Source organism: Astyanax mexicanus, chromosome 3, assembly GCF_023375975.1.
Source record: "Astyanax mexicanus isolate ESR-SI-001 chromosome 3, AstMex3_surface, whole genome shotgun sequence".
Classification (NCBI taxonomy): domain Eukaryota; kingdom Metazoa; phylum Chordata; class Actinopteri; order Characiformes; family Acestrorhamphidae; genus Astyanax; species Astyanax mexicanus.
This window is the reverse complement of record NC_064410.1, coordinates 488,561-508,537: the sequence shown is the minus strand read 5'-3', so window position 1 is coordinate 508,537 and position 19,977 is coordinate 488,561. Positions and strand designations below refer to the sequence as shown.

Genomic DNA, 19,977 nt, shown 5'->3' with positions numbered 1-19,977 from the left:
AGTAATGGTTGAAATAACAAAAAAAGATGCAGAGCTTTCAGATCCCAAATAATGCAAAGAAAACAGGGTTATTTGGTGGAATAACCCTGGTGGTTTTTAATCACAGTTTTTTTTTTCATGCATCTTGGCATCATGTTCTCCTCCACCAGTCTTACACACTGCTTTTGGATAACTTTATGCTGCTTTACTCCTGGTGCAAAAATTCAAGCAGTTCAGTTTGGTGGTTTGATGGTTTGTGATCATCCATCTTCCTCTTGATTATATTCCAGAGGTTTTCAATTTGGTAAAATCAACAAAGAAACTCATAATTTTAAGTGCTCTTATTTTTTTCAGAGCTGAATATTTTCTGGTGGGCACGTCTTCAGTTCATCACCATACTATCTCTCCTCACTGTCCTCCGACAGCCGAATTACAGCTTTAACAAGCAGGTCAAGAGCTACGACCGCTCCTCCCTGATCCCACTCACGGACCCTATCACCATCACCACAGCACTACCGCCGCTGATCAATGTCTTGCTTCACGGTTCGTCTCGTAAAGGTTAAAATCTCGACAGGGGCTCGTTTGGCCTGATTTAGATCTGTTGTTATAGTTGCCGGCCGCACGGCTCAGATCATCATTCTACGCCTGAATCTTCTTATCATCGCTGTCTGAGTCCAAACCACTCGGGAAGCCCAACAAAGCGTGTATTCTAATTCTCCACCTGCCACCGCCATCGTCCTGCGTCTGTCCTGTCACTAAAATCCATTCTGGAAATGATTTTCAGGAGGCTCCTGAAATACCGTCACAGTTATATAATAAAAACTGCAGTCCTTCCTGGTTTGAGCAGCACTGACAGGTTCAATATCCTGCACATTTTTGGACGACAAGAAAAGTTGGCCTTCAAGAATTGCAGCCAATTTATACAGTGGCTTATCTTTCTGTAGAAATGATCTGAAACGTAAATTTCAACCTTTTTACCGACCTTTACACCCAACACTGATTCTGTTCTAAGGTAAAGTAAGATGTTTAATCATGTCTTAATCATCAAAAGTTCAGAATTCAAAAACCCCATTCAAATGTTACATTGCGTTTTTTTTTTTTTTTGCATTAACAAATTTAACAAAAAATAAACATAAATCAAGCATTAACAGCTAAGAACAATGTGAATTATTAAGTAAACAATACATTTTTTGTGTTTTATTGAATATATAAAGTGTCATGCTGGCCAGACACTCGTAGATACAAATGACACAGTTTATTAACAAAGAGGCTAGGCTTACAAGAGTAGTTAGGGGCAGGCATGGGCAGTACAATAAACAATATGGCAGCAAATATAAACAACATACCAGAGAGTATTCAGGCAAAAACATACACGGTCATACAGGGTAAAACCAGCAAGGGGATGGCAAAGAAAAATCTAAAGTCAAAAAACATGAAAATGGTCGGCAACGGAATTAACAAATATTCTATCATAAACTCCAAAAAGGATGGCGCCCACTGTGTTCTGTCGAGTTGTTGTCCGTGCTTCACAAGGATATATTTATGGTTTCTATAAAACGTGGAATCAACCGGAGATCCGATTTAAACCTACAGTTACTTACACAAGATAGCTAATGCTAATTAGCTCTGTAAACAGAAGCTATAAACAGAGCTGTTAGCTCCTCCTTTGCTAACGAGACAGTGTCAGCTCTGCTCCTGCCCGGCTTTAACATGAAGTCACGGGTCGACGTCGATACCTGTCGTCTCTCTGATCAACTCGTATTTCTGAGGATTTTCTTTTACAAGCTGCTGCAAATAACGTAGTAAAAATGTTGGTCGGCGCATGTGCAGTCTCGTAAAGAAGCACATATCGATGGGTAGCAAAACTCGACAGAACACAGGGCTCGGCCCTCCTCCCCACGCACTGAATCTGAATCTGAATCACTTGCCTGTCAGCGGCAGGTCATCTGTTTTGCACAGTTAAATTTTCTCAATTTTTTCACCCCGGTAGCGCAGCATAAATTACAGCATCGCATCTCTACTGCAGCGACTGTTAACTCAGCAAGCCTGCTCTAACGTCTTTCATATTTCATAGTGATGGGTGAGGATGACATTCACAGGAGTGAGTGCACACGCACACACACACTTATATACATATATACATGCACACACACAGTTTTTGATTATTGCACCAATTCTGCAATAAGCAACTCTCCCACTATAAGCTGGATTTTGTCAAACATGCTGATCAGTGCAATATCAATCACAGATGGGCTGTCAGTAACTATAAAATATCATAGACATACTGTACTGTACTGTAGACATACTTACTGTACTTACTGTACGTGATACAATATATTATACTGTACAAAATTTAGGTATAGATATAAGTTGCACAATATTTGTATTTGGGTTATAATCTACAGCTCTGGAGAAAAAAAAATAAGATACCACTTAAAAATGATGAGTTTCTTTGATTTTACCAAATTAAAAAAAACTCTATAATATAATCAAGAGGAAGACGGATGATCACAAACCATCAAACCACCAAACTGAACTGCTTGAATTTTTACACCAGGAGTAAAGCAGCATAAAGTTATCCAAAAGCAGTGTGTAAGACTGGTGGAGGAAGAGAACATGATGCCAAGATGCATAAAACTAAAACCAGGGGTATTCCACCAAATATTGATTTCTGAACTCTATGAATATGAACTTCCGAGGTCTGAAAGCTCTGCCTCTTTTTTTGTTATTTCAGCCATTTATCTGCATTTTCTGTAAATCCTCTAATTGACGATATTTTTATGTGGAATTTGGGAGAAATGTTGTCTGTAGTTTATAGAATAAAACAACAATGTTCATTTTACTCAAACATAAACCTATAAATAGCAAAATCAGAGAATCTGATTCAGATTGAAATACTTTTTATCAGCTTTTAACCTCTATAGGTTTATAATGTCTGTATGTCTGGCTTCAGGCCACAGAATGCCTCGTAGATCCTGCTATAAGCTTCATGATCTCTTATAAAGGAGGATTTTATTGTCGCTGGTCTCAGTTTAACAGGGCTGGGGTGCAGATGTGGAGCAGTGGAGGAGTTTGTGGAGTGAGTAATGACTGTGTGTCACAGTGGAGTCAGCACTAACTCCAGTATTACACAGGCTTAAAGAGATGAAGCTGTAAAATCCTGACATTTAAACCCTTAAAGTTCTCATCTTTAGGATTATTCACCGGCTTCTCCTGGGAATTAGGAGTTGTGTGCTCTCTCTTGTGTCGTGGATTTGGTTGTAGACGCTAAAGTGCCTCCTCAGGGTCACAGGTGAGCTCATATAAGGAGATCAAGTGGAAATTAGACGACCTCAGCGCTGCTTTCATGTTTAATCTGTCATTTGGAATCTGTATAATGTGTTTAATATGTGTTTGATATCAGGTGGCTCTGTGGTTAGGTCAGGCATTGACTTATATTGTATATATATATTTACTAGTGCATCTAAAAATTTATTATTTCAGTAATTCAGTTGACAATGTGAAACTCATATATTATATAGATGTATTAAACACAGGGTGATCTATTTTAAGAGTTTATTTCTTTTATTGTTGATTATTGATCATGGCTTACAGCCAATGAAAACCCAAAAATCAGTGTCTCAGAAAATTTGAATATTATAAAGCAAGACTTATTGGTACTTATGGTGCCAAGTCCTGCTGGAAAATGAAATCCGCATCTCCTCATTAAAGTTGTTGTCAGCAAAGGGAAGCATGAAGTGCTGTAAGATTTTCTAAGAAGGTGTGAAAATAGCATGTTGACGGGGTGTAAGATAGCAACGAGCATCACAATAAGCCTTATGCAATTATCTCACTTTTGTGAGATACTTTAACACACAGAAACTTATTGGTGGTTTTGTTAAGGTGGACAGTGGAGTTGTGAGACGGCCACAGTAAATGCATTTATATATTTTTGTCACTGGAGCAGAGATAAATGAATGTTTTCTCTATCAGAATCTAACCAGTCAGTTTCTGCACTGCTGACGCAAGCAGAACGCTCAGCTTTCTTTCTACATTTCATTTTTGATGATTCTAACACACTGTCAGGGAATGGATCATGCCTGAAGCTCTTCACATTCATCTCCATCTACCTGCTGTTTTCTGAGAGACATTTCTTCACAGTCCTTCCTCAAAGACCCGCGTCTGTCCTGCAAAACCAAGGGTTCAGCCTTTTATCTGAAAGTAAAAGCTGCTTAGGAGTCAATTTTAAGTTCTTACAGTCCGTGATAAACTATGCTGTTTGCGCGTTTGCACTTTTTATTCAGGTTAAATCGGAGGAGGGGAAAGAGTGCCATCTTCCTACCCAGAGAGAGCAAGGCCAGTTGTGCTCTCTCAGGGCTCCGGCAGCTGATGGCATGCTGCATAAGCAGGATTCGAACCAGCAATAAGCAGCAAGCTCCCGATCATTGTGGCAGCACCTCAGACCACTGAACTACTCGGTGCCCAGCGATGCCCCCAGGCTATGCTTCCTGTGGGAGGGTAGATGGCACTCTTACTCCGCATAGCGTAGCAGGCGGCGCAAGGAGGCAGGCTATGTGATGTCTATGTATATATATGTCTATGTTATTATCAGTACAGTGATGGTGGCGCTCGGAGCTGAAGCTAGTAGTGTTATAGGATGTAAACAGTGTTTTTTATTAAGCTTCTTCTGCACTTTTTAAGTTATTAATGCCTCGTTTTAAATGTCAGGGCTCTCTGGATTAGTAAGGAGGTGTGGAGCTACTTTGAGCTGGATAACGGTGTAAAAAGTGATTTATTAGGGTAAATTATGCCCCGTATCTCCCAGTCTGAAGGGTGTTTGTTGGAGAAACTGTTAAAATGTCTGGATCTCTGAATGCTGTGGGAGAGCGGAGGTGTGCTATTCATCAAAGATAAGAACTTTTATCATGTTTTACTACAACAAAAGTACATTTTACACCAGAGTTCTGCTTTAACGCTGTCTGGCAAAAGCCTCTGTTGTCTGTTGGTCTGTTGACTGATGTATGTCCTGATGCTGGTGGTCTGGTTGGCTTCATTCCATCGTTCGTGTTGGTTGTTTTTAGTGATATTAGAGAGAAGTGTTGATTCTCAGAGGAGACGTTTGCCTTTCTTCACCCATTAAGAGGTTTAACTGTGGGATCTGCTTAATTTGGTTGTAAAAGAAGCATCTCGAGTGTAAGTTCATGAGACGCATCACATCTAAAATCAATGTCATTTCATTTATCATGTGTCAGTCAAATTTACCCCGAGACCTCCACCCACGCCCACGCGTCCATCCATCACCTGTCCTGAACCGTCTCCAGAGAACACCAGCCCCTTTCTCCACCTTGACGCGGTAATTGAATGACATGATTCAGTGTTTCCTCTCTTTTTTTTTGCTGAGAATAACACTCTGAGACGAGACGGATGAAGAGACGGATGGACGGACGCCTCGGCTGCATAATGCCTTATCTCTCTCTCAGCAGGCTTTTGGAGGGCTCGCTGTGATTGACGGCTCATCAGTACTGAGGAGGAAAAGGTTCTCGGGAGGAAACGCTTAGGAAAGGTCAACTTTGGGTCTGCGGTGAATGAGAGGAGCAATCTGTGATGCATTATTGCCTCCAAATATCACCATCCGTCTCCTGCCTCGTGGAGGAGCCCGCCGAGGGTCATCTGAGATACGATGATTCCCTCTAGTGGTGGTTATCATGCAGGTGCTACGCTGGAGGTAACAGGGACGGCCTTGCTGTGAAATTACGCACCGGGTTCATTAGATTAGTGATGGAGAGGTTGTAAGAGAAGGAGGGAGAGATAGAGAGATGTTGAAGGAGACAAAGAGGATCTGATGAAGTCCTCAATGTGGAATGAAGATATTTAAACCTGCTTATATCCTACAGAACATGGCCAAAACAAACACGTCTCTTGATTGTTGTTTTTTAGCCCATTATACTGCGCTTTTATACATTTGATTATAGTAGAGTCTAGAACATAAAATAAAGCTTTTTTCCATCTTTGCTCTTAAGCAAATCAGATAAAGTAAAATAAAATAAAAAAAATGCATGTTTTTGTATTTTCACTTGGATCTCTCTGCCTCTACAAACTTTAACACTCCAAACACCAAAAAATCCACCCGTCCGTCCATTCGTTTGGATGTTCCCCCTGCATAAAACCACCCTTGAAGTGGCTGAGCTACAACAGTTTACTATAAGGACATTCTAATTCAGCAGGTCTCTCTGCTGGTGGTGTAATTCTTAAAAAATAACTTTTCTTTCAAAGTCAATTGAGTGCTGGATGTTAATCTACACAGATTTCTCCCCTGAAAACTGTTTATTTGGGAGAGTAAAGCACTTCTGTTTATTTACAGTAAACTTAGATTCCATAAAAATAACTAACTGCTATAAAATACTAATGTTACAAAAATGTTTATAGCAATACTGCTAATAAATCCTAAATTATTAGCAGTATTGTACACTCATAGCTGATTTGACATTTGCTTCAAAGGTGAGACATATATATATACAGTACAGGCCAAACGTTTGGACACCCCTTCTCTTTTTCAGTGCGTTTTCTTTATTTTCATGATTATTTACATTGTAGATTCTCACTGAAGCATCAAAACTATGAATGAACACATGTAGAGTTTTATGTACATGTTTTATATTCTAGTTTCTTCAAAATAAAAGCCCCCCTTTTGCTCTGATTACTGCTTTGCACACTCTTGGCATCATTCTCTCAATGAGCTTTAAGAGGTGGCCACCTGAAATGAAAAGTTTTCCAGCAGTCTTGAAGGAAGGAAGGAGTTCCCAGAGGTGTTTATTAGCACTTGTTGCTCCTTTGTCTTCTTCACTCTGTGCTCCAGCTCACCCCAAACCCAAAGCTCATCTGGATTGGGTTCAGGTCCGGTGACTGTGGAGGTTCAGCTCATTTTTTATTAAGTACATAAAACTCCACATGTGTTCATTCATAGTTTTGATGCTTCAGTGAGAATCTACAATGTAAATATCAGTCATGAAAATAAAGAAAACGCAGGTTTTAGACTGATTTTGAGCTGGATATTTTTGTTGGACCTGGCAACCCTGGTTGGATCCCACAATTTCAATTCACATTTACCCACATCACATCATCAGCTCACATGGTGGCAGCAGAGCTTCGTTTCAGAGCTTTGGGTTATATAACCTGGCTGAGTTTCAGATTCAGCGAGCCTCCTGCCTCTTTAAGAGGCGAGTAAACTGCAGAAAACGGCAACAGCTCTCTCATTAAGTCTAATTCAATACAGGCTCATCTGTAACACTGAGGGAAACAGTATCAGACAGTAAAATTGGGCCGTTAAAGTCTGATGGTGGTGTTTTTAGCTCTCGGGCTCTGTGTCTTTAAGATGCTGGAGCTGCTGAGGGGATGTGACTGTAAAAATCTCCATTTTACTGTCTGTGTGTTTAAACTCTCAGGCCAGCTGTTAGGATTAGAGGCCTGGACCGTAATGCTGGAAAGAGGGAGAGTAAAAAAAGGAGAGAAAGGAGGGCCTTCTCTTTCTCTCTCCCTCTCTCTCCCTCTCTCTCCCTCTCTCTCTCTCTCTCTCTCTTCCTCTGCCAGCCTGGGCACATTGTGGCCTACATTTTCAGGGCCTGAAACGGAGAGATGGATGCCGGCATGTGCAGTCAGAGCTGTGAGAATAAAATAAAAACGGTGCTGAAAGTTAAATTAATGTAATTCTGAGCAGCAGGTCTGCCACTGTTCACACTGACTGTATCATACTCTGAAAAACAGCAATTCATCAGCAGATTTGGTGAGAAAGAGGAATATTTCATGTAAAGTTTTGTACAATATAATTAATTAAATAGATTTGATCTTCTTTCCATATGAAGGTTTCAGCTGCAGTTTCTTCAGGCCAACAATTGACCGACATGCATTTTTCACATGCACTGTTTTTATCCCATTAACACTTACTGCATTTACAGCTATTTATAGCAAAAAAGGTTTATGTTTGAGTAAAATGAACATTGTTGTTTTATCATATAAACTACAAACAACATTTCTCCCAAATTCCAAATAAACATATTCTCATTTAGAGCATTTATTTGCTGAAATAACAAAAAAAGATGCAGAGCTTTCAGACCTCAAATAATGCAAAGAAAACAAGTTCATATTCATAAAGTTTTAAGAGTTTAGAAATAATCAATATTTGGTGGAATAATCCTGGTGGTTTTTAATCACAGTTTTTTTTTGTCATGCATTTTGGCATCATGTTCTCCTCCACCAGTCTTACACACTGCTTTTGGATAACTTGAAGCAGTTTAGTTTGGTTTGATGGCTTGTGATCATCCATCTTCCTCTTCCAGAGGTTTTCAATTAGGTAAAATTAAAGAAACTCAGCATTTTTAAGTGCTCTCTTATTTTTGTCCAGAGCTGTATGTTGTGCCAAATAAACAAATATCTATAATTGCTCACCAAATATTTCCGGTGTTTTAGTTATACTTCTTAATGTGATTTTTAAGTCAGCTGAACAAAAACTATTAAATATTCAAATGCACCGTAAACTCTAGCAAACTATATAGCTAATTAGCTAGTAGCTATACCTGAATCAAGAGCCATTCATACATACATACAGAGAACAGGAAAGTAGATTACAGTGCATAGAGAACTAACATTGTGAATTTTATTAAATATTAAATTAATTACACATGAAGTGATTTATGAACTCTTATATATCAGCCAGGTGAGGGGTGTTATTCATATGAACTCACACGCAGCATGAAGTACATGTCATTTTGACGGCTGATATTCATAGCAGATGCAAATTCTCCAGTAAGAGAGGTGGAGATCAGATTGCTATTCCAGGATATAGAGGGATGGTAACCTGTTGGGCAGGAAACACATTCTAATGTGTGTTAAAGGGGAATTCCAGCAGTGATTTAGCATTTATTCAGTTTATTTCTGGGTGGAATTGGTGTGAAATGGTTTGCTGTAGAGAAACTGACATGGGAGGAATACCCTCGTGAAAAGGAAGTATGCCTTAGAGCACTAAAAAAAAGATGTTCAAATTAGATAAAGAAATACTGCATAAGTGAATTTTCTATTTATTATACTCAATGAAAATACACATTAAATATACTTTCTCTGTAATTCCATAAAATGTATTTTTTGAGCAGTATGCTTTCAAATTAAACGTTGTGTTGATAGAAAATATATGTAGTGTCATTAAATGCTGCTTAAAGTGCACTTTAGTGTAGTTTTTTTTTTTTCATTATTGTCATTAAGGTGGACACAAAGTAGAACATTTACAATATATTTCAAGTGTATTAAAAATGATGTTTAAAAAAACACACAAACATAAATCTTAAAAGCATAACCTTGAAAGCTTTTATGTTGTATTTAAATATAGCTTAATTACAGCTGAAATATACTTAAGTTGCTGTAAGTTGTTTCATAATAGTATATTTAGTATATATTTGAGTACGTATCAAGTTTAATGCTAAAAGTATTACTTTTTTTTACAAGGGTGTAGTGGAAGGGGCACTGGATGATGTATGGGTTTAGAGGTGACACAGTTGAACCTGAGAGGGGGCGCTGCAGAGGTGGAAATTAACAAAATAAAAGCGTCTTTTAAAGGTTAGAAAATGTTTATAGAAATTTTAACTTTAAAGAAACACAAATTTCAGCTATTAATGAAAAATAAAAATATGATTTTAAAGTTTTAGAGCCTCTTAAAGTCATTTTTAAGAGTGTGTGCATGTGTAATGTGAGGTGATCTGCAGGGAGGAGGATTTTAATGCTTGGTTGAAGCTCGCAAATCAACCTTGACCTGCTAGAAAGAGGGCAATGGACCTGCTTGTGCCGGAGAGTGTGTTTATTTATAAGTGTGTCGGGGGTTCAGAAGGTCGGAGCAGCTGAACGCAGGCGCTGGGAGGTTTATACAGTGTGATGGCACTCCGGCTGAACTGTGCAGAAGATGTTAACTGCGCTGCTGGCTGGTATCAGGGGAACTCGGGGTAAAGAAACAGCCATTTCTCAGGGTCAGAGAGGCTGCTGAGCTTTCTCACCAGCTCCTGCTTGTCACGTCTAATCAGGCGCACTCATCTGCCTGCAGGACAGCTGAGGACTTCCACACTCTGGGTGATACAGCCTCTCGTCCCGGCTAACTGCTGACCTCATCCAACATTTAATACAGAACCTGCTCCCATTTAATGGATGAAGCATTAAAAAGCAGAGCGTCTCAGTTCTGGACCTACAGTACACCTGCTATTAAAGCCCTAAACTGCAGCTGAAGTAGGAGGAAGCTCACAGCCGCTATGTTAAAGAAGACAAAATATATAAAAGATAAAATATAACGTACAGCCTAGAAATTAGACTTTTTTTTGCATTTACACAGCTCCATCCCGTTGCCCCCCTCCAACTGATTGCATGCAGGCATTACAAAAGCGTTCCCTGCATCGACCAATTAAATTATTTTAATAAAAGGTTTTGGAAAAGGTTTTATACAAGCTTTATTTCCTATAAACTAATAAATATACATGGATACAGCTCTGGAAAAAAAATAAAGAGCACTTAAAAATGATGAGTTTCTTTGATTTTAACAAATTAAAAACCTCTGGAATATAATCAAGAGGAAGATGGATGATCACAAACCATCAAACCACCAAACTGAACTGCTTGAATTTTTACACCAGGAGTAAAGCAGCATAAAGTTATCCAAAAGCAGTGTGTAAGACTGGTGGAGGAGAACATGATGCCAAGATGCATGAAAAAAAAAACTGTGATTAAAAACCAACCAGGATTATTCCACCAAATATTGATTATTTCTGAACTCTTAAAACTTTATGAATATGAACTTGTTTTCTTTGCATTATTTGAGGTCTGAAAGTTCTGCATCTTTTTTGTTATTTCAGTCATTTCTCATTTTCTGTAAATAAATGCTCTAAATGAGAATATTTTTATTTGTAATTTGTGAGAAATGTTGTCTGTAGTTTATAGAATAAAACAACAATGTTCATTTTACTCAAACATAAACCTATAAATAGCAAAATCAGAGAAACTGATTTTTGGATTTCCAGAACATATATAACAATATAAATATAGCGAGTGTTTTTTCCACAAGAGGAAGAAAACACAGGTTCCCTGGGGTGTTGAGAAGTCGTTAAGACCTCCGCGCTCTGAACAATATGAAGGTGACAATGATTGTACCATTGTGTCGTTCCATTGTGCTCCTTAAACAGTTCAGCAGGAACTTGTGAGCAGTGGAAGGATCCGGATGCCTGCTGTTTGGATCCAGCAGGGTGGATCAGAGATGGGAGGAGGGCTGAACAATGGAGGACCATCCCAGACCCTAAACTCTGTGCAGCGTTCAGAGAAAGAGTCTCACTCTCTCAGACAAGGACTTCCTTTCTCATCCAGAGCTCTTCCTCTAAAAGCAGAGTGAGCAGAGAGCACATCTCCAGGCTGAGTGTTACTGCTTTTCCAACTGTATGGAGAAAAATGTGCCTCCTGAGTTTCCATCAATCAATCAATCAATCAATCAATCAATCAATCAATCAATTAATCAATCAACCTTTATTTTGACATTTAATTATTTTAAAATAACAGTAATAAAAGATTAAAAAATTAGATTGTTGAAAGAAAAATATAATAAGTGCAGTTTTCAGTTTCTAGCTACAAGCCACTTAGAAACACAGCAAACATGTGGAAGAAGGACCTTCCAGCAAGACAATGACCCTAAACATACAGCTACAGTGGAGCTATAATGATTTAGATCAGAGAATATTCATGTGTTAGAATGATCCAGTTAAAGTCCTAAAATACCTAAATCTCATTGATCTTCTGAGGAGAGACATGAAAACTTTTGTTTTATAAGGAAAAATGGGAGTAAAAATCTTAAAAAAAAAAGTCTCTAGATGGTGGAGGCGGAGGTAAAAGCAGGTAAGAGGAGTTTATAAAACAATAAAGAAATAAACAAGCAAAGGGCAAAAAAAACAAACCAAAAACAAACTAGAAAAAAGAAACTAAAACAAGACGGAAATAAACAAAACAGGGCAAGGAAAATAAACAAGAAATAAACAAGAGCAATGAACTACGAGAAACAAGAAAGCAAGACGCGGGAAAATTACAAAACAACAGGAGTTGGTGCAAAGACCGACGAACACAGACTGAAACACTAGGACTACATATACACAGAAAACACACAAACAAAACTACAAACACCTGGGTAAACAGGTAACGAGGGGTGGAGCTACACGGGGAGACGATTAACACATGGGTAAACAGGGCAAGGGCGGGACAGGTACAAAAGAGAAATGGGACACAGCCCAAAAGTCTCCTAGACTGATACACCGTAAAAACTACTGAATTCGTCCAGCATGTAACACGGAGCAGGTCGACAAAACGCCTCCAGATCTCCAGGAAATCTGCTGGGTCATATCCTTGCTTATCACCCACTTGCATCATCACAGGGCTTGTCTCCTGGCTGAAGTGAGGAGCTGAAAGGATGAAAGTGAGATCGTTCCTTTGAAGGATGGAGGAGAAATCAGCCTTTGAATTGTTTGACGCCACAAAAGAGAAAGGAAGCAGCGCGTGGAGCTCAGCGCTCCAAGTATCAACAGAAACTTCCTTCGCTTCATTTAAATGAGCTCCGGTGTTTGGTCAGATGCTCGTTATCGTCAAGGAAGTTTAGGAGGAGTGAGATTGGGAGATTTTATAGTCATGCTGGCGTTTCTGTCCCTTTCAAATGAGCCGTTTAAGAGCTTTGACACTTTTATACCAATAAGCTGTTGTTGGCTAGTTAGAGTTGTAAACTTGTGCTAAAGTGGCAAAACATGAACAATTCTACTTTATGCTTAACTGTAATAGAACATCATTAAACATCATTAACCTCATTATTAGAAAGTTCTTACATCTCCATCATCTACTGACTTGCCTACTTGGACAGTAGGTATAGATCCCTCCCTCAGAAGAAGTCTGCTGGCTAATTCTGCTGTGTACTGTCTTAGAGGTTCTCAACCAGCAGACTGAAATGGAAACGTTTCTTGAACTGATCTAGTGGGTGGGGCTCTTGTGGAGGTTTACAGGTGAGGGGTGGAGCCAGGTTGGTTCTATGCATGTTTCCTTATTGTGATGTCACAATAAGGGAAGAGCATCCAAAATTATTTCTGACATCAAAATCTTTTAGTTAATTCGGAGAAAACGGATGCATTTTTTGAGCTTGGCTTGTTTATAGTTTATAGGGACAAAGCACAAAAATGTTTAGCATTATGTTTCCCATTTTAAGGACAATTAAAACCCAAAATTAGCTGTTTCCTGTCGTTTTTAAGTGATGGAGAAAGCAGAGAGCTTTAATGTTATGTTAAAGCAGAGATTAGAAAACAGTGTGACAGGTGCAGAATGAACAAAGCACAGGAAACAGAAATAATCATTGATTAATCAACTAATTTAAAAAAATAATCGAAAGATTAAGTTGACTACTAAAATAATCATTAGTCGCAGCTCTAATAATACCGTAATAAAGCCCTTTCCCAAGCGCCTAATGCCCCTATTCAAATGTGATTTTAATGATATTGTTTTTCCTCTACTGGAATCCCAAAGCAAATATTAATTTGAGGATAGACTGAGCTGCATGTGTGTTTCTGGTTGAAATTGGCAGGATGGGATAAATGGCTCACAGTGTGTTGTACAGTTGGCCTCCTCTCCTGTTCATTTACTCGAAGGCTGCCCAGTTAATCCGAGTCTGTTATAGAGCCAGAGCTCAGAAAGACACGGAAAGAACTGCAGCCCAGGAGCCCAGGAGCCCAGGAGCCCAGGAGCTAACCACCTGCGGAGCTTTCAGCAGAACAGCAGCACAAGCAGAGGGGGAACAAGTACTGAAAAAAACTTGTAATTTCGTAAAAGTACTTTACTTTGCTAAAATTCTACTCGAGTAAAAGTAAAAAGTACTCAATTTAAAATGTACTTTAAGTAAAAGTTACATAGTTACTTTTAAAATTATTTGATGTAAAAAAGGACAACAAATCATAAATGAAATCGTTTTTAATGAACTATTATTCCACATAATAATTTTCAGGCAGTATTTGTTCAGACCAGCCCATAAAACATTTTCAAGAACAAGTGTTATAGGTTTCTATCATCCATTTCTTTTTCTTTACTGTTAAAAACACACTATACACTAACAGTGTGTGCCTCACATTACATAGGATATGCAGATTGATATGCAGAAATGTCTGAAATAACAAAAAAGATGCAGAGCTTTCAGACCTCAAATAATGCATATATTCATAAAGTTTTAAGAGTTCAGAAATAATCAATATTTGGTGGAATAATCCTGATATGTTTTTAATCACAGTTTTTTTTTTCATGCATCTTGGCATCATGTTCTCCTCCACCAGTCTTACACACTGCTTTTGGATAACTTTATGCTGCTTTACTCCTGGTGTAAAAATTCAAGCAGTTCAGTTTGGTGGTTTGATGGTTTGTGATCATCCATCTTCCTCTTGATTATATTCCAGAGGTTTTTAATTTGGTAAAATCAAAGAAACTCATCATTTTTACATGGTCTCTTATTATGAGCTTTATTAGTGTCTCTCGTATCACTACTAATGGTGACTGACTGTAGAATGCAATAGCAATAACCAATCTCTCACCAAGAGGTACACTACCCAAAATTAACCTCTAAAATCCTTCCTGTAATAGATCAGGGGAAGCACTTTTACACTCTCCTGTGGCAAAAACTAGTGTCTATTCAGACACACCTGCACTCAGTTTCAGTACCTGCCTGAGGAATAACCACATGCAGAGTTTACAGAAAATCATGGTGCATTTTTTTGGTCAATTAGTATAATTTAACATGCCTTAACATTTTAAACATGACTCATACATAACAAATAAAATACCACACTGATCCCTAAGTGTTGTGAAATTCTCTAAATTTCTGTTTGTTTGTTTTTTTAAAGCACATTAATCCAAGAAAAGATCAATATTATAAATGTTGGCATTATAAGGGCATTACCTAAGTGTGTGAGATCTGTGTGATCCAGCTGTGGCATCCAACCAGATCAAAGCTCAGCAGGTCATCAACCTGCAGCTTACCTGCCTGAATAAGCAACATTACCTCCTGCATGAGGCTCTCACATATCTGATATCTGACCATGAAAAACTACTGTCACATTATTAGATTAATCTATTAAATATTTAATATTTAGATGCATCAAATACTTTACTACTAGATGTAAAGCCATAGTACTTTCTTTAAAGCAGTAGTTGAGTTGGGAAAAGACAGAATATGCATATTTATAGTATATAGTATCTATAGTATATAGTATATAGTAAAAAAATATATATATATTTTAATGAGTATATGTAATATACTCAAAAACACGTCATGTGTTTACAATAACCTGCATTAAAAGTACTCTTCCGCATGCTCTGTGTAATTACGTATTCTCACCAGAGAGGTCTCCAAATCCCCAAATCCCAAAAATTTACAGAATTAAACTGGTCACTTTAATTTAGTGTGATATAATATTTAACTGGACTGTTTTTCTCACAGGATAGATATCTTACCAGAATCACCCACCATATACACCAACGTGCCACAAGTCATGGGACTGGAACTAGTAATATTTGTACGTTTTTTTTTGTAGTTGCTCTGTTGATGAAATAGTGTAATGCACTAGTACACCACTGTTATGTGACTGTTGGCAACTGCTTGTCTTATTTCAGCCATCTGAGCGTAATCTGCTCATCCTCCTGACTAACTGCAGTCCGGGGAGGAGCATCACTCTGCAGATATCTACCCAACATTGATTTAATCCAGAGAGACCACACTGTGACACAGTTGGACGTGCTGAACTGAGATACTGCCAAAACAATCTGCCTGGGTCTACTGGAAACTTTAGAAACTGTAGATACTGAGTATATGTGTGTATTATGCATGTATCTAATAATATGCAAATGCACATGTTAACAGAAAGTACAAAAGATAATAAATAAATTAATTAATTTATTAATTAAAATGAAAAATGATTAATGCTCATCTGATTTTGTTCTCGTCTTGTATATTGTGGGAAAAAAGAGACAGAACGAGTTTCTTTCTAATGAATTCCGAATCCAGAAATATGCAGAGAAGTGAAATATCTAATTTATCGAATTATGGCCTTATTTATTTTATGCCGTTTTAATATTTAATTTTACTGTAGTAATTTGTATACATGTTGCTGTCTTTTGATACATACTCTTCTTCAGTTTCTTAAAACAATTGCTTTTAAATTTACCTTGCATGGATATGTACGAAAATGTTAGAAAATAAATTAGTTTGGTTTGTGTTTTATAAAAAGTGGGTCGTGACCTGATGACCATGAAAAAATGTGGGTCCTGGGCCGAGACCAGTTGAAAACTCCTGTTTAAAACTTAAATAAAAACAAAATACAATAATTTGCTAACCATTTTTAATCTGTATTCAACTGGATTCACTACAAAATCAAGATATTTCATGTTCAAACATATAAACTTTCCTTTTTTTGCAAATATTTGCATATTCGTTTTGAGTTTGATGCTGCAACATTTGGACAGGGGTAAAAAAAATTCTAGGAAAAAACACCTTTTGGAAGATTCCACAGGTGAACAGGTTCATTAGATTAGAAACAGATGTGGCTCATGATTGGGTATATATATATATATATATATATGTCTATTAACTTGGGTTTTGATGTTCCATCTCTGGTTTATTGAGCCTCTAAAAGACTGAAAACTCAGTTCTGCTGATTTTCTGCCTCAGCTGACTCTAGAATAATGAGGATTTTCCTCACTGCTGAATATCAGTGGGTGGCCCTATTCTCTGTAGTAGTGATGCACCAAGCAGAAAATTCTCTACGCTTGCGGCTCCTGAATCCACCACACACCAGTTATCCACAGCCCCGAACCTGCTTCATAAAAATGTGCTGAGAGGAATGAGAGCAGCAGAAGCTGAGGGGTGGGAAACTCTCCGAAAACTAAAGGAGAGCTCAGAGAGATAATATATTCATTCTATTCAGCCTTTTGTTCTTCTGCACTCGCAAAAAAAATAAAAATAAATCGGTCATGTTTTCACTGATTTAATTTATTTATTCATTATTCATTATTTTAATTATTTTATTTAATATTATTTATTTTCATTTTATATTATCACTTATATTACAATAATAATAATCATATTCTCATTTTATTCATTTTATGTAGTCTTTATTTTTCATATATTTTGTTCAATTTTAATGTTAATTTTGGATTCTTTTGAAGCTGACTTATACTAATTTTCCCTTTTTTATCTTTTAAGTCTTGTTGTTTTGGGTAATTTTATGTGTCATATTATTATATTATATTATATTATATTATATTATATTATATTATATTATATGTAATATCTTACATATTAAATGTTATTAACATAATTTCCTGTTATCTTGTTTCATTTTTTTATGTTTTTAATAGTTTCATTTAACTTTCTTTTGATTGTAACGGAATATAGAAAAATTGTTTTCTTTATTCTTTCATTTCCTGTTTATTGACAGGAAACACTAAACAATTCATTCTAAGAAAATAAAAGTTGATTGATTGATTGATATATTGATTGATTGATTGATAATGTGTTAAAGGGCTGATATCCTATATTTGTTCTATAATGTTATATTTCATTATGTTATCAGTCCACTTACAACATTAGTGTGGGTTTATGTGGATGTCTGTTTTGACTGGTTGATATATATATATATATATATATATAATTTTTGTAATGACAGGTATTTTTGATCATATAAACCCGGGGCAGTTGTTTTCCAGCAGTTACCAGTCATGTCTAAAACATCAGTGGTGGCCCTGACCACTACAGACATCACAGTGATGCAGAACAAAACCTTCACCAGATGATCTGTTTCCTGTTTTAAACATTATTCTAATGTTAAACAGCGTGTAATATAAACGCTGTGTCTGAACGCACTTTTATCTGCATGAATAAATGAATAAAATGGGATCTCATCTAGGGAACGCCTATTAGTGAAAAGTGTAAATGTAACTCAGTATATCCAAGATACAGATGTGAAACATATGTTACGCAAGATGCAAACAAACCCTTCATTCATTCCTTTTTCTCTTCATATTTGTTCTGTTTTGTCCTGGTCAGAGTGTCTCTGAGCCCAAAATCTACCCAAAATCATTGAACCCAAAAATATTTAAACTCTAAACTGTAAATAAATAATTCAGAGTGTTGAGCTGGTGAACTAAAAAATATTTCTTTATAGTGGCAGTGATAGGATTCTGATTTGATTGAACTACTTCACTACTGTACTTGAAATGACACCAAATTCTAAACCATATTTTTTATTTCATTTAATAATTTAATAATGAAATGTGTTTACGTGAATGTTTTGACGTAAGGAAACATACCAGTCCTGCTTAAAATTTATAAACATTTTCTAACCTTTAAAAACACTTGTTGTGGTAATTTCTGCTTCTGCAGCTCCATCTCAGCTTCAACTGTGCTATAGGCGAGGATGATTTCCAACCATCTGCATCTCACTGCTATTCAAAGCACACTGCTCAGCCCAATCAGCTTAACCTCCTGCCCCACCCCTAAACCCATACATCACTTGGCAGTGCCCCTCCCAAACTACTCCTTTATTTATTTTTAGCACTTTTTAAATTTGAGCTAAGGGTGGAGTCAGCTAAAATCAGAGGGTTTAGTTACCTACTTACAGTTTACAAAACTGTGTTTTAGCAATTGAAAACAAACTGTGATATACAATTGTTCAATAAATTAAATGGAATATTAATATATACTTTAATGGAATATTAACCTTATTAACAATGTTTTTGTTGTGGTCATTTCTGCCTCTGCAGCACCCTCTCAGGTTAGACTCTCCCTCCTGCCACGCCCCTAAACCCATACATCACTCAGCAGTGCCTCTCCCAAACTCTCTCCTCCCTTTATGTTTGTATGTATGTATTTATTTATTTATTTTTAGCATTTTTCAAATTTGAGCTGAGGGTGGGGTAAGCTAAAATCAGAGGGTTTAGTTAAAGTTACAGTTTAAGCACTAAAATAAAACCAGCGGAGCATTGCAAAATATTTTTTAATGTGTTTTTTTAAATTGTAAACAAAACAGTTAACTGTTAACCTTAACTTAACAAAGTCTCCCTCCGCTTAGAATAATAACAATAATAATAATATGAAAATCTGTAGATAAGAATCTGATCTCTGAAGCTGAAGCTGAAGCTGCTCTCTGATTCCCCATAGCGATCAAATCTGGGCGCTGCAGTTCTCGCTCTGCGCTCTGCCGCCGCCGCGCCGCTGCTCCCCGGCTCCGTGGTGAAGTTGCGCCGGGCGGAGTGCGCTGCGCTGCGGGGTCATTCCAGGCCACTCGCCCGCGCTGATCCGGGGCCGCGCTGTTAGCAGGTAGTTAGCCCGGACTCTGCGCGCGGATCTCCGCGAACACTCGCTCTCAGAGCCGCGGGAATACTCCAGCCCTGTCGCGGGAGGAGGAGAAGCGGGAGGGGGATATAATACAGCGGGGATTACAGCTTCGAGGTGAGGCTTTTTTACTGTTTTTACTGTTTATTAAAGGCTGTCAGCGGGAGTTTAGAGGACCGGAACGCGGCGGGCGGTGAGCCGGGAGAGGCGCTGCAGCTGCGTGCGCGGTGTGGCGGAGGCTCCGCGGTGTAGGCTGGTTTGTTTTCGGCTTGTTTGGAGGATCGGGCTGGGTTAAAGCTCCGCTGCGGAGCGGGGTCTCAGGCTGGGGGTTTTTAGTGTGTTTTGGGGCGGATGTGGTTTTGTGTGTTTGTGTGTGTTTGTATGTTTTTTGTGTTTGTTTTTGTTTTTGGCGCTGGAGGTAACGTTATTATTTTAATATGTTTTTTTTGTAAAGCTTCAGGCTGCTGGAAGTGTTAGTTAGAGCTTAGTTAACCAGGTTTTAATAGCTGTAACGTTTATATAATGTAATATCAGAACACTAACTGTAGGGTCACTTGAGTTGAACGCGGAGTTGGGCAACATGCAACATTAACCTCTCAATACCC

At 37.8% G+C, this 19,977-nt stretch overlaps 1 protein-coding gene across 2 annotated transcripts in view; it reads left to right on the top strand.

Annotated features, from left to right (window-relative positions):
- Window positions 1-19,197: 19,197 nt before the first annotated feature.
- thrb (thyroid hormone receptor beta) overlaps window positions 19,198-19,977 on the top strand; it is a 100,622-nt gene continuing 99,842 nt past the window's right edge. For both annotated transcript variants that reach the window (XM_049476017.1, XM_049476020.1), the window contains exon 1: window positions 19,198-19,489. The gene's annotated coding sequence lies outside the window, so the exon portion shown is untranslated. The remainder of the gene's footprint in view (window positions 19,490-19,977) is intronic.